The sequence below is a fragment of the Perognathus longimembris genome, chromosome 12 (genome assembly GCF_023159225.1).
Source record: "Perognathus longimembris pacificus isolate PPM17 chromosome 12, ASM2315922v1, whole genome shotgun sequence".
NCBI lineage: Eukaryota > Metazoa > Chordata > Mammalia > Rodentia > Heteromyidae > Perognathus > Perognathus longimembris.
In genome coordinates, this window is record NC_063172.1 from 26,885,020 (window position 1) to 26,899,414 (window position 14,395).

The 14,395-nt window shown below is 42.9% G+C and overlaps 1 protein-coding gene across 4 annotated transcripts in view; it reads left to right on the top strand.

Annotated features, from left to right (window-relative positions):
• Positions 1–690: 690 nt before the first annotated feature.
• Positions 691–14,395, top strand: part of Azin1 (antizyme inhibitor 1) — a 33,296-nt gene continuing 19,591 nt past the window's right edge. For 3 of the 4 annotated variants that reach the window (XM_048358498.1, XM_048358497.1, XM_048358499.1), the window contains exons 1-2: positions 702–1,045; positions 6,813–6,950. The gene's annotated coding sequence lies outside the window, so the exon portion shown is untranslated. Of the gene's footprint in view, positions 1,046–6,812; positions 6,951–14,395 lie in introns of all 4 variants that reach the window. The other variant, XM_048358496.1, reaches the window with a different exon arrangement.

The following is a 14,395-nucleotide window of genomic DNA, read 5'->3' on the forward strand; positions in this document are numbered from 1 at the left end:
ATCCTGAGGGCCTTCTAAGGCGGTACCAGCCTCTGTAGCCAGATGAACACCGGATCGGTCCTTCCAGGCCACTAGGAGTTCACTTTACGCATAAAGGAGCGCTGCAACCTCTCTGGGGTTGTACCTCGCCCGGGAACAGCAGTTCCCAGGCACAGTCCACCCGGTCCTCCCAAAGCCGAGGGAGCTCCAGGAGAAAATCCGGCGGAGACGCCACGGCCCTCCCCTGCCGAACAGGTGTCCCCGGGCCCGCGGCCGTCATCAGCGCGGCGACGGCAGCGGATCGAGCGGTGCCCAGCTCACAGAAAGCTTGGTCCGCCGTAGGCGTGCAGCGCTGGTGCTTCGGGGGCGCGGGCGCGAGCCGCGCCGCAGCGCAGAAGCCATCCCTCCCCCTCGCCCAGGTCCGCGCCATGGACCGTTTGCCCTCCGTCCGACTGAGGATTACTGGGGAGCGGAGCCAGCCGCTGGCCCGCACCTGCGAGGCTGGGCTGGGCCGGCCCCAACCCTCCCCCCTCACCTCCCCACTCACCTCCCCACCCAGCCCGCCGCGCAATGCTCCTTCCTCTTCCGCCCCTCCCATCTCCCGGAGCGGCCGCGGGCCCCGCCCCGCTCGCGCGGCGGCCGGGCCGGCTGTGACGTCACCAGGACACGCCCCCTTACTATAAATACTGGCATCTCAGGCGCCGCCTTCCCACACTCTCTGGCTCGTCTCTCGGTTCTAACGTTTCCCTTTTTCCTTCCGCCCTTTTCGGTTTCTCTGCCTCTTCTCATCCCTTCTCGCTCTGCTGCTCTGCGGTGTTACGAGGCCGAATCCTCTTCCCGCCCAGCCCGCGCCTTTCTCCCCTTCACGTAGCTCCATTTCTCTTCGGCCGCCGCCGCCACTGTTGCTCAGCTGGTGTCGGTGCCGCGCTTTTCCTCCCACGTCGTCCCCGCAGCCTATGGCCCAGGCCGCCTTGGGTATTTCTGCTCAAGGTAACCACATCCCTCTTTAAAAATTCCGCCGAAAAAGAGAAGACGCTTTACCCGACTCTTTGGGCCGTTATCTCACGTGAGTACCCGGCTGAGGGGCGCGGGAGGGGCTGGTCTGGGACGGCCGGGAGCCTCCGCTGGGCCGCGCCGTCCTCGGAGCTCCCCGCCGCGGCCGGCCGCCTCGAACATGGCGGCCGGCGGCGTGTGTGGCGCCTGTCGGTGCCTCGGGCGATGGGGCTGGGGAGGCGGGCAGCACCTCGGGGCCTCCAGGCGTGGGCTCAGCGGAGCCCGAGCCGCCGTGGTGTCGGCCCAGCGGCTGGGGCGCGCGCCGGGGTCTGGTCGCCGAGGGCGGGGAGGGGTCTTCGCCTCGCCTGGCGGCGTGCGGCCCCCACCCCTCTCCCGTGGTGCATTGCTGTTTCTAGGGTAGGGGCCCGGCCGTAAGCCCCGAAGGGCTAGGGGTCTCGCAGCGCCGGCACGCGCGGCGCTGCCGCTTCGGGCACGGGAACGGGCGGGCGGGCACGCTGCGAGACGGGCTGCAGCTGTGGGTGCGCTTGGTATGAATGGAGCGGGGCGGACCTCGCGCCGGCCTCGGGTGACAGCTGGGAGGAAGCCGGATTCTTGGGGCAGCGGGGAGCGCGGTCCCCCTCTGGCGGAGGAAAGTTGACCTCACTAGGGGCCAGGCGGCGGGGGAAGCCCCTGTGTCAAGTAGCGAGTCGGAGGCCTTTGGCCCCTTCTGGAAGCCTCGGGGCTGGTGCTCCGCCCCTGAGGCGCTCCTGATTGGGCCTAGTCGCCTTCACTCACCTCAGTCACCTCTTGAAGTCTGAGGATTAGTCACCACGGCTTCGTTTTCTGGTCCGTACCGAGATTCTTGGGCCTAAAGAGGGAGCAGGGTGGGCCAGAGTGGCTTACTTATCAAGTACTGCCTTGGTTGTCAACAGTTAATGGGGGTGACCACTTTTAATCCTGAAGCCGTGTGTTTATCCTGGACGGGTGTTCTTAGACTAAATAAACTACTGGCTTAGGAAACAGTCGAGGAGACCCAGTTCCCAACCCCATGATGTTTCAGCAGATTTAACTGGATTTTGTGGTAGCTTCTCTCGGTGGATACGTGTAGCTCTGCGTCCTGCTCGAGATTCACCATTGAATCCCAGCTAGGCTGAGAATCTTAGGGCACTGAAGGGAGCTCCTTCCCTCAGTGTGATAAAGGAAAGGTTGTCTATCTCTTATTTGTCTTCTGTCTCTTTCACACACACACACAATTGTACATTGTAGGGGATATTTTCATACATGCATATAATGTACTTTGATTATAATCACTCTTTCATGGTGTCTTAATTTTTATACATACGATAATATGAAGATGCTAATATGAAAACAAGCCCAAGGCGAGAGTAGGAAAGATTAACTGCTTAAATTATGATCATAGGTGCTAAAATAAGTGAAATCAGTGTCAGTCTCCCCAGAGCTTTTACTATGTAAGAAATCAAATACACGGCTTGTCTGCATTTTCCTTATGTATCATCTTACTGTTTCATGTGTAAATTTGAGGTATCTCAGTGCTTCACTTTTGTATGCATCATTAAAATTCTCTGTTTACAATTTTTTAAATTAGAAATCAAATTTATATTACAAATCTTAAGTATACCACTTTGAATGGGTCTTGACAAAAATACAAACTTTCTGTTGTCCAATCCTTGCACTGAGAAGGTGAGGCAGGAGAGAGTTGGAAGCCAGGCTGGGCTAGTATAGTATAGCAAGACCCTGTCCAAAAAGGTAGAACAGACAAAACAAAACCAACAGCTGTGTAACCTAAACCTCTATCAAGATATTGATCATTGAGGCTGGGAATATGGTCTATTGGTAGAGTGCTTGCCTTGTATACATGAAGCCCTAGGTTCGATTCATTAGCACCACTTATATAGAAAAGGCCAGAAGTGGCACTGTGACTCAAGTGGTAGAGTGCTAGCCTTAGCAAAAAAAAAAAAAAAACAGGCCCTGAGTTCAAGCCCCAGGACTGGCAAAAAAAAAAGATATTATTACTAGCACCCCAGATAACTCTCTCATGGTCATTACTATCTCCTAGTTCCACAGACTACTTTTCTGATTGTTTTGTAAACAATTATTTTACAATTTCCTTATAAATGGAATAGATCTTTTTTTTTTTTTTTTTTTTGGCCGGTCCTGGGGCTTGGACTCAGGGCCTGAGCACTGTCCCTGGCTTCTTTTTGCTCAAGGCTAGCACTCTACCACTTGAGCCACAGCGCCACTTCTGGCTGTTTTCTGTATATGTGGTGCTGGGGAATCGAACCCAGGGCCTCATGTATACGAGGCAAGCTCTCTTGCCACTAGGCCATATCCCCAGCCCCAGAATAGATCTTTATAATACTGCATTTATCAATAGGATTAGTGCTGAATTAGTAGTCCACTGTATGAATTTTTTTAAATGAACTTTAGTTTAGAATATTGTGATTCTGTGAAAGCATATTTAACCTGGATGATATTACTGGCATCTCACTAATATTTTGAATTTTACCAATTTCTCTTTATTATCCTTTTATTATTCCAGAATTTGATCCATGGTGCTCACATTGTACTTAGTAGTAAAGTCTCCCACAGCCTTCTCTGGCTTGTGTCAATTTCCCAGTCTTTCCTTGCTTTGCATGACCTTCACAGTCTTAGAAGTAATTGCCTGGGTATCTAGTAGAATACCCTTCAATTGAGTTCTAATTACTAGATTGAAGTTTTAAATTTTTAGAAAGAATATCATGGAACAACATTAGAATAATTGGTAAAGACTGTGTGTTAAAACAAAAGATAAATTTTAGTTACTGTCAAGCGTGACTAAGTTTCTTGTGTATGACTAGTAATCAACACTTTCAGTCCAGTTCTCTCATTTATTCTCTTGAAGTGATTATATGAAGGAACTTTGTTGTACTATTGTAGCTAATCCAGGTGATTTACCCAAACCATTCTAAATGAGAGTAATTTATCTAATCCACTTTTCAATTTCATCTTCATACTTGTCTCTCCCCCTCTTTTTTTGATTGTCCTGGGCTTGAACTCTGGGTCTGGTGTGGGAGCTGTCTCAGCCTTTTTGCTCAAGGCCAGTGTGCTCTACTACTTGAGCCACAGAGATAAGAGTCTCATGGATTTTTCTTGTCTGGCTGGCTTTGAACACCCATCCTTAGAACTCAGCTTCCTGAGTAGATAGGATCACATATGTGAGCCACTGGTGCCAGCCTTCATGTTTTTATTTAAAGATAAACATCCCTAGGTGCCCGAGGCTCATGTCTGTAATCCCAGCTGCTCATCTGAGGATCCTGGTTCAAAGTCAGCCAGCCAAGGCTGGAAAGTCTTTGAGAAACTCTTTTCTCCCAGTAATTAATCACAGAACAAGCCTAAAGTGGCTTAAGTGCTAGAGTGCTAGCTTTGAGCAAAAGGAGCCTGAAGACAGCACCCAGGACCAGGGTTCAAATCCCTGGACCAGAAAAAAAGGTAAACCTTCCATCTATCCTTTATGTAAGTGGCTGTCTCACTCTACTCCTGTTAGTATCGCTATGACATTCATTTGGGGCGAACCTTAATACTTTTAAGAATGAATATCTTCACTTTAAAATATTCTTGAATGTCTAAAGTTTAACTCCCTTAATGTTTAACAACACCAGATCTTGGGTTATTTAAAGCAGCAAAACTTTAGAGCAGGATAATTATCCTACTTAGGATAATTGAGAATGAATTGTCCCCAGTACAAGTAGTCTTTTGTTTGTTTCTTAAATGAGCTAGGTATGGGAAGTATTAGTGTTTATAGAGTAGTACATTATTTGGAAGCTTAGGATCATAGTAGTTATTGAACATTGTTACTCTTTGTGTGAGTGCACACAGCACACAAGTAGCCTTGTGTGGGAATGTGAATATATTTATATTCATTCATGCCTGGTGCTCTACTTTGAACCTACTTCGAGCCTTTTGCTGATTAACTGGAGAAAAGAATCTTATGGATTTGGGATTTGTCTGGCCAGATTGGTTTCTTTTTTTGGCCAGTCCTGGGCCTTGGACTCAGGGCCTGATCACTGTCCCTGGCTTTCTTTTTGCTCAAGGCTAGCAATCTGCCACTTGAGCCACAGTGCCCCTTCTGGCCGTTTTCTGTATATGTGGTGCTGGGGAATCGAACCTAGGGCTTCATGTATGGGAGGCAAGCTCTCTTGCCACTAGGCCATATCCCCAGCCCGCCAGATTGGTTTTGAAATCTGGATTCTCAGCTCTCAGCCTCCTGAGTAGGATCTTATGTGTGAGCCACAAACACCTGGATTGTTAAAAGTTTCTTTTCATTATTCTTGAGCTTCTTTAGGTGTGGTCTGTTTCTCCTCCTAGATAAACATTTTACTTCCCTTAACCTCAAGGGTGGTGCCATTGGTTCTGGTTGAGGTAATACAGGATACAGGTCTAAGAGTGCTTTTGAATCCTACTCTTTCCCTTATTATTTCTAGTTTTATCTTTCTCACCACTCATAATTTTAGCAAATACTCTCTGGTTATAGTACTGGAAAGCAAATCATTTGGGGCTGGGAATATGGCCTAGTGGCAAGAGTGCTTGCCTCGTATACATGAAGCCCTAAGTTCGATTCCCACATATATAGAAGATGGCTAGAAGTGGCACTGTGGCTCATGTGGTAGAGTGCTAGCTAGCCTTTAGCAAAAGGAAGCCAGGGATAGTGCTCAGGCCCTGAGTTGAAAGCCAAGGACTGGCAAAAAAAAACAGCAAATCATTTAATTAAAAACAGAAATGTATGTAGGTATAGCTAAATCCTAGAACTTTTTTTTAGTGTTATAGTAGGAATTTGTGTTTTAAGCAAGGCAGAATTAGGACTTGAGTAAAAGGGATATTCTGGGTAGTTCATACTCCAAGATAATGCTGGGTTATTAAGTATTTATTTGCTTTTACTTAGTACACTAAGCATTTTAATCTTCCACTAAAAATATTTTGTATGTATACTAAGTTGGTGAGGTTACCTAGAAAGTTTCAAATTTTAGTCAGTTAAATTTTAGTTTTAGATGGCAAAATAGAGTTAGGTGAAAGCTGGAAACCCATAATTGTATATAGATAAAGCAACTTGATAAGATGACAGATCAGCATAACAATTAGAAATGTTACCTACATTAAAAAGGAAATGGGAGGTAGGGGGTAATTGGTACTTTAGTAGTAGTAAACTCTTGTGTTACAGGGTTGGTGGGAGGGGATTCCCCGTCCCTCCAAGAGTCCACCACTCAAGACAGTCTCAAGCAAAAAGATGGGTTTATTGGGGAAGCAAAAAGCGAACTTACTAGCCAGGGATGTAGCACAGACTCAGGAGCTGAAACTGCTACAGTGAAAAGCCAGCCCACAGGCCAGGGACACAGTGCAGACTCGAGCTAGCACAGTGACTGTGAAAAGCAGACAGACCGGCCAGGGACACAGTGCCGACTTAGGCGCTGACATTGTATCCCCGTGCAGTCCTCAAATTGGGGTTTATAAAGGTAAAAGCATGGCACAGATGTAGGGAGTTAACGCAGGGGGTAGAGCAAGCAACAAACAAGTTAAGTAAGCATGGCACAGATGTAGGAGGTTGACATAGGGGATAGAGCAAATAAACAAGTTGAGCAAGCCATTTACAGAAGCAGAATTTTGGGGTCAGGCTGACCTAATAATCAAGATGGAGTCAGCTTCCCCTCCTCCCCCAACATTTCAAGATGGACAAAAGAAAATACTATTTCTACTAAAACTTGTTTTAAGTTCATCTTTATGTCAACCTAAGTAAATCACAGCCTAATTTTTTAAGCATAGAATTGTCTACTTTGATTTCCTTTTAGGGCGAACTTTCTGACCAAGTATACAACTACCCAGAGGGCCTAGGAGAAGTGCTGTATAGAGAGCAGTTCGACTTCAACGCTGAGCCACCTTGGGAACCTAGCTGATGATAGGGGGGTTCCATCTCCTAACTTGTCCATGTAAGTATCTTCACATTTGACATGATCTTAATAAAATTGAAAGAACAAAATTCAGTGTTGTTGATAGTGCTTTTCAAAACTTGAAATTGTATACTTATGTCTTTACACCTCTGAAATAGTCTTCAGCCTGAAGATGTGGTTTAAATGGTAGAGTACCTGCCTGACAAATACAAGGCCCTGAATTTAGACCTAAGGACTGCAAAAAATAAAAAACATTTTAAGATAGAATCTTGTTTGTTACAAGCTTTAGACTTGACTGTTTTGTGCATTGGTTACTATTGGATAGGTCATTTGTAATTTACCATATCTTAAATACCTAATAAATGCCAATATTTTAGTGCACTTTACAGTATAAATTTTAGGAAATTGTACTGGTATTGGTTTCAATAGTCGGAGAGTGTCTTTTATTTAAGATGTAATATAGTTGTTACAAGTATTGGGACTCGATCTGGAAAAAAGTAAACAACGTGATTGCTTCTAGAGATTGCTCCACTACTGCAACTACATCACTCAGCCACAAAGACAATCTTAATAGTGCAAAAAAATCTGCTGTCATTTCACTCAGTGAAGCTGTACATAGGAATGAGATAAGAAAGATAAGTCGTAGTTTTTTTTTCCCTAGTTATGAACATCTTGCCCCAGCCTAAATGTGATTTTTAGGAGTTTATATTTCTTTTCATAAAATGATACTGGTGGAAAGAAAGTCCTGGTTGTTTTTAGACAACATGCTGAAAAATCCTTTCTGTGCCTCCCAATAAGCCATGTCCAAACAGGATTTTCAAGGACAGTTTTTTAGTACTTGATGGATTGACTTCAGAATTGTGTAAAATGTAATTCATCAATAAGCTACTTTGTGTTGCGAGGTTTTGTGGTTTACTGATTTTTGTTTTGTTTTGTTTTTTGCCAGTCCTGGGGCTTGAACTCTGGGCCTGAGCACTGTTCCTGGCTTTTTGCTAAAGATAGCACTCAACCACTTGAACCACAGCACCACTTCTGGTTTTTTCTATATATGTGGTGCTGAAGAATCGAACCCAGGGCTTCATGTATAGGAGGCGAGCACTTTTACACTAGGCTGATATATTCCCAGCCCTGGTTTACTGATTTTTTTTTTTAATGCATTGCATAGAAACTTATAATTTGTTTTATTGTGTTGAAACTTAGTTGTTTTTCAGTTGGCTAGAGACTTTGTGGGTTGAGGGAATAGCATTAGAGATTTTCAGGAAAATTGAGAGTATCAATTGAGTATTTCCTTAGTGTTAGGTCAGAACAAATCTTTAAAATGCATTTGATGCTTAACTCAAAGTTTAAACTCACATTTATAAAGTGTAAAAAGAAGAAAAAAAAAACAATTTAAACAGAATTTCTTGAAAGTTCTATGACCTAGAAACCCTGAGGGGAGGCTTTCATATTATGCCCTATGCTATCCTCTTACCTGTGTATATTTGAGCAAGTGGCATTTTTTGAATCACAACTACAGCATAAAACTGTACTACATCAATTCTTTTAGTCCTGAACAGTGATTTTTCTTTTGTGGGTGTACTTTTGCTTGGCATGCATTATAGTCTTGGATGAGGAATGCAAATCCCACCCATCAACCTGAATCAGAATCTGCATTATTTAACCAGCTGGTTTGTATGGATATTAAAGTAGAACACTGACAGTTATTTTGTTGTTTTTTTTTTATTACGTAGCATTTATTAGTTTTGCAAGGGAGTTTTCATTGTGACATTTCCATACCCCATTCAAAGTCACCTCTTTTATCTCTCTCCCTCATCTCCCCTCATCCCTTCATATATGCATTATAAAGTATTCACCTTCTGTTGGCCACCCTCCCTGCTTCCTTTAGCACTTGCTTGTTTTACTTTACTTTTTGTTATTTATTTATTTTACATATTAACATTACAAAGGATTCCACCATTGTAATTCACACAGTTTGTACACGTTATAATTTAGTCAGATTAACTCCATTCTCTTTCCATTATCTCTTGTACTTTTAACATGTCCAGTGTTTTCTTCCAGTTTGGCTTGAGGATTATTTTGAGGTGGAGTTTGGTTGACATAGTCATTACTAGAGTCTAAGGTAGAAATAAGAATAAGTTTGATCTTTTAGGCAGACATGCCACAGTAAAGAATAAGCTTTTTATTTCAAGTATTTTGTATTTTATTTTAATATTTCTAGTGGTTTTTCTCTTAGACATTTCAAATTGATACCAGTAAGGTGGTATGTTTATGGATGATTTCAACCAAATTTGGAAAAAGTGTCTTCATAATAATACTGTGTTGGGCGCTGGTGGCTCATGCCTATAATCCTAGCTACTCAGGAAGCTAAGCTCTGACATAGTGGTTTGAAGCTAGCTGAAGCAGAAAAGACTATGAGACTGACAGACTGACCTCCTCCCCTCCCTCTCTCCCTCCCTCCCCAATTCTGGGGCTTGAACTCTAGGCCTGGGCACTGTCCTTGAGCTTCTTTGGCTCAAGACCAGTGTTCTACCACTTCAGCCTCAGTACCACTTCAGGCTTTTTTTGGTAGTTTATTGGAGATAATAGTCTCACAGACTCCTACTCTGGCTGACTTGCTTTGAACCGCCATTGTCAGATCTCAGCCTCCTGAGTAGCTAGGATTACAGGCTTAAGCCACAGGTACCCAGCTGTGAGATGCTTTTTTGGTTTTGTTTTGTGGTTTTTTTTTTTAAGTCAGTCATGGAGCTTGAACTCTAGGCCTAAGCACTGTCCCTGAGCTCTTCAGCTCAAGGCTAGTGCTCTACCACTTTGAGCCGTAGTGCCACTTCTGGTTTTTCTTGTGGTTAATTGGAAATAAGAGTCTCACGGACTTTCCTGACAGGGCTGGTTTTGAACCATGATCCTCATATCTCAGCTTCCTGAGTACCTGATTACAGGTGTGAGCCACCAGTGCCCAGCTTGTGAGACACTCATTTCCAACAAACTACTCAGAAATAGCTGGAAGTCGTTATGTGGTTCAAATGGTAGAGGGCTACCCTTGATCAAAAGAAGCTTAAGGACAGCGGCTGGCCTGGATTCAAGCCCCAGGACCAGCACACACACACACAGAACTCAGAAAAATCCATGTGTCTCCTCTTTAGGGTGTGAGGGGAGAGAATGGGAACAGATGACATGCAAAAGACATCTATTCTTATTCTGACAGCCAGATTGACTAGCTTTTATAAGATTATGTCCAGGTACAATTTATAATATGTTTAAAAGAACTTGATGCTTTGCTGTAAAGCTACAGTTCTACAATCCCTTATTCATATAAGTCTGAAATCCAAAAAGCTCTAAAAAATATTTTATCACTTCCTTATTAATGACCTAAACTAATTAGGAGAAAAACTTGACCTGAATCTGAGCTCCTTTAGGCTATTTTTGTCCTATTCCACTTAGTGTTAATGTTCCTACATTTTTCTACAAAATACTGTGATTCTAGAGAGCTAACTCACATTCTCTTGGAGAAGTTAAATAATATGTATGCACAGTGTGTGTGTGTGTGTGTGTATTGCTTTAAAAATTGACCAATCCAAATAGTAACAAAGCATGTAGCCATAAGGGGCTCTGTTTGAACTAGGGAGTACTCCAGTAGAATTTCTTTGCAGGTGGATTGAACAAACAACACCTCGTTGTCATTAACTGACTTTAATGTTCATGTGGGGACATAAAGCATTTTAAATATTTGTGTCACAGCTTAGACATGATTTTAATAATACCTACCCTACCTAATTATTATTATTATTATTTTTTTTGCCAGTCCTGGGGCTTGGACTCAGGGCCTGAGCACTGTCCCTGGCTTCTTTTTTGCTCAAGGCTAGCACTCTGCCACTTGAGCCACAGCGCCACTTCTGGCCGTTTTCTGTATATGTGGTGCTGGGGAATTGAACCCAGGGCCTCATGTACACAAGGCAAGCACTCTTGCCACTAGGCCATATTCCCAGCCCCTACCTAATTATTATTTTTTTAATTTTATTTATTATTATTATTATTTTTTGGCCAGTCCTGGGCCTTGGACTCAGGGCCTGAGCACTGTCCCTGGCTTCTTCCCGCTCAAGGCTAGCACTCTGCCACTTGAGCCACAGCGCCGCTTCTGGCCGTTTTCTGTATATGTGGTGCTGGGGAATCGAACCTAGGGCCTCGTGTATCCGAGGCAGGCACTCTTGCCACTAGGCTATATCCCCAGCCCCCTACCTAATTATTTTAACTAGGAAAATGTTCTTTATGAATTTGCTAATGTGATTTCCTTACATGTTGTCAGAAAAGGGGAGTGGTGATGGATAATGGACAAAGGGAAATTTGATTTGGTAATTTAAAGTACTGTGATACAAGCAAGGTAAACAGAATATTCATTAATGGTGGTTGGTTTTCGATTAAAACTACGAGTCAAGCACTGGTGGCTCACACCTGGAATTCTAGCTACTCAGGAGGCTTGAGATCTAAGGTTTGAAGTCAGCCCAGACAGAAAAGTCTTTGGGGCTCTTATCTCCAATTATCCACCAAAAAGCTGGAAGTGGAGCTGTGGCTCAAGTGGTAGAGCTCCAGCCTTGAAATAGTTAATCAGTAAGAAGCCAGAAGAAATAGAGACATGGATCAAGTGGCAAGAGCGCCTGCCATGCATGAAAAAGTATTCAGGCTCCCCTCCCTATTCCTCTTAACAACAACAACAACAACAAAAAGTAAATAGCAGGTATATTTTAAGTAGGTTTATCGTCTTGATATGCATACAACAATTGAATGGTACCTTTCTGCTTATATAAACTATATGGAAAACTACTTTGTACAAGCATAAAGTGAATTAATAATGTACTGATGTAATATAACGAAGTTTTTAAGACAGAATATTCCCCCCACCCCCACCCCCCCCCAAAAAATAGGCCTTTTGCTGGGAATGTGGCCTAGTGGCTAGAGTGCTTGCCTTCATATACATGAAGCCCTGGGTTCAATTCCCCAGTACCACATAAATAGAAAACGGCCAGAAGTGGCGCAGTGGCTCAAGTGGCAGAGTGCTAGCCTTGAGCAAAAAGAAGCCAGGGACAGTGCTCGGGCCTTGAGTCCAAGCTCTAGGACTGGCTAAAAAAAAAAAAAGGTCTTTTATTTGTCGATATTTTAATTTTAAATGAATTCTTGGACTGGTGGTTCCTATCTTTAGGAACCACTATTAATAACCTTGACTTTAGTACTGCTCTTGTCCCCAATAGCTTTTCCAGAGCTACCACCTTCACCATGAAGCGCTATGAGTTTTTCCAGTTCAAATTTGGGCTTCTCCAACTATTTTACTTTCATAATAAAGACATCAGTTTACTCAACTACTTCTCTGAATCATTTGTCTGTATTTTTCTAGTCATGATTTCCATCATCTTCTGGATTTGCTAGACCTGTTGATGCTGAGCATAGGACATCTTGCATATATCAGATAGTTGTGGTTTTTTTTTTTTTTTTAGTAAAACCAACACAACAGACAAGATGAGCTTCAATCATGGTCGGCAATTTTTTGACCATGTGCACATTTTGTCTTATGTGAGATCCATGCCATAGAAGTCAGGCAGTTCTTGCCCTGAACATTCTCAGTATTTGGCTTAAATTTTCTAAATGCAACTTCATAATTGTGCAGATCAGCAAGGCTCGCTTCAAACATCCAACCCTTGAGGCCATCAGATATGATTTTGGTTCCGTCCTCATGACTAGTGTTTTCCCAACATTTCTTATGTTGAACATGGACAGTCCTTTCACATCATACACAGTCTTTCTTAGGAAATGGATCAACCACTTTCTTCTTGGCTCCTGCCTTTTGTAAGGCACTTGTTCTTGCCAATCCCATGGTGATGCTCAGAGAACCAAAAGGGCAGCATAATTTTTCTTTGAGCAAGTTTTTCCCCCTTTAGGAGGGCCAGAAAAGTTACAAAAAGTAGTGAAGATCAATTTTTAGGGTGGTTCTTGGATTTATTACAGAGGAGAGTTGGGCTGAGAAAACTTACGATGACTACCAATTTGTTTAGTTTAATCACGCTTTTCATCACCCAGTTTGGTCTTGTTCAGGGTTTTTAATTTGAAGTTTCCACTCCTCCCTTAAGAAAAAAATAACATTGTAGAACACTTAACTCCTATTAGAGCAAATCATTTATTGCATAAGAAAGGTTTGTAAAAAGGTATATTTGGTTGCTATTCTAGGTTGGCCACTATTCAGATAAGTCTAAGGAGGCTCTTCTGGTAAAGTATTCACAGATAAGGCCCAGGAAACACAGTTATTTTGTCCTGCTTCATTCCAGGGTCATCTTGGAACTTTTTAAAGGAAATGTCTGCAAACAGAAGCAGACATTTAATAATCATGTTTTTCTCTGATCCATTGTTGTCTTCATGGCATGAATAGAAAATATTTGTATCCAGTATATTGTTACGAGAATTGACTGTTTAGGTTAAAGATGCCCAAGATCTACCAGCTTTTATGAGGTTTAAAAATACCTGTAATAAATTATTTACAGCAGGAGTCAGAACAAACTCCAGTGACTTGTTACCTAATTTTTTTTTTTTTGCCTTATATATAGAATCCCATACTTTGAATCTTTATTCTGGATTTTATTTGCTGTGGAATTTTGTTACTTTCACTGCCTAGCTTTGTCAGCTTATGATGAGCAGACATTTGGGGGATGTTTTATTACGTTTTAATCTGTTAGGTGTGTGGAAACTATCCTCTAGAACTGCTCTGTTCAGAATAGTAGCCATTTGATAGGTGGCTATTTAATAACTTAGAACTAATTAAAATTAGGGGCTGGGGTTGTAGTTGTAAGAGTGCCTCCCCTGCCTAGGGAAAGCCACCCTGAGTTAGACTCCCTAGCTCTGGGGGGGAAAGTATTAGTCATACTGGGATTTGAACTCAGTGCTTCACACTTGCTAAGCAGTTGCCTTTCTGTTTAAAGCCATGCTTTTCTACCCTTTTTGCTCTCAGTATTTTTGAGATAGGGTCTTATTTGGGCCAGCCTTGTGGAGATTCTCCCAATTTCAACCTTCTGAGTAGCTGGGATTACAAACATTACCTGGATAAAATTTATTACTTTTAAAAAGTCAATTCCTTGCTAGGTGCCCATGGCACATAGATATCATCCTAGCTACTCAGAAGGCTGAGAGCTAAGTGTCTCCATTCAAAACTAGGTAGGACAGAAAGGAGACTTTTATCTCCAATAAGCCCAAAAAAGCCAGAAGTTTATTACAACTCCTACTAACATGCCAGTTTCGGTGTTTAGCTTCCTGGTGCTTTTTTTTTTTTTTTTAAGTAGTTTAAAACACCTTTAAGCTTCACCTGTAGTGCCAGCGATCATCCTTTGGAAGCCTCTTGTAGAGGCTTCTAGCTAATTACTCCTAAAGTTACTCTGTGTGGTAAGTAACTTTTTGTTGTTGAAGGTAGAATGTAAGGTGGGCTTAGAAATCATTCTCTTTTTTTTTCAAGT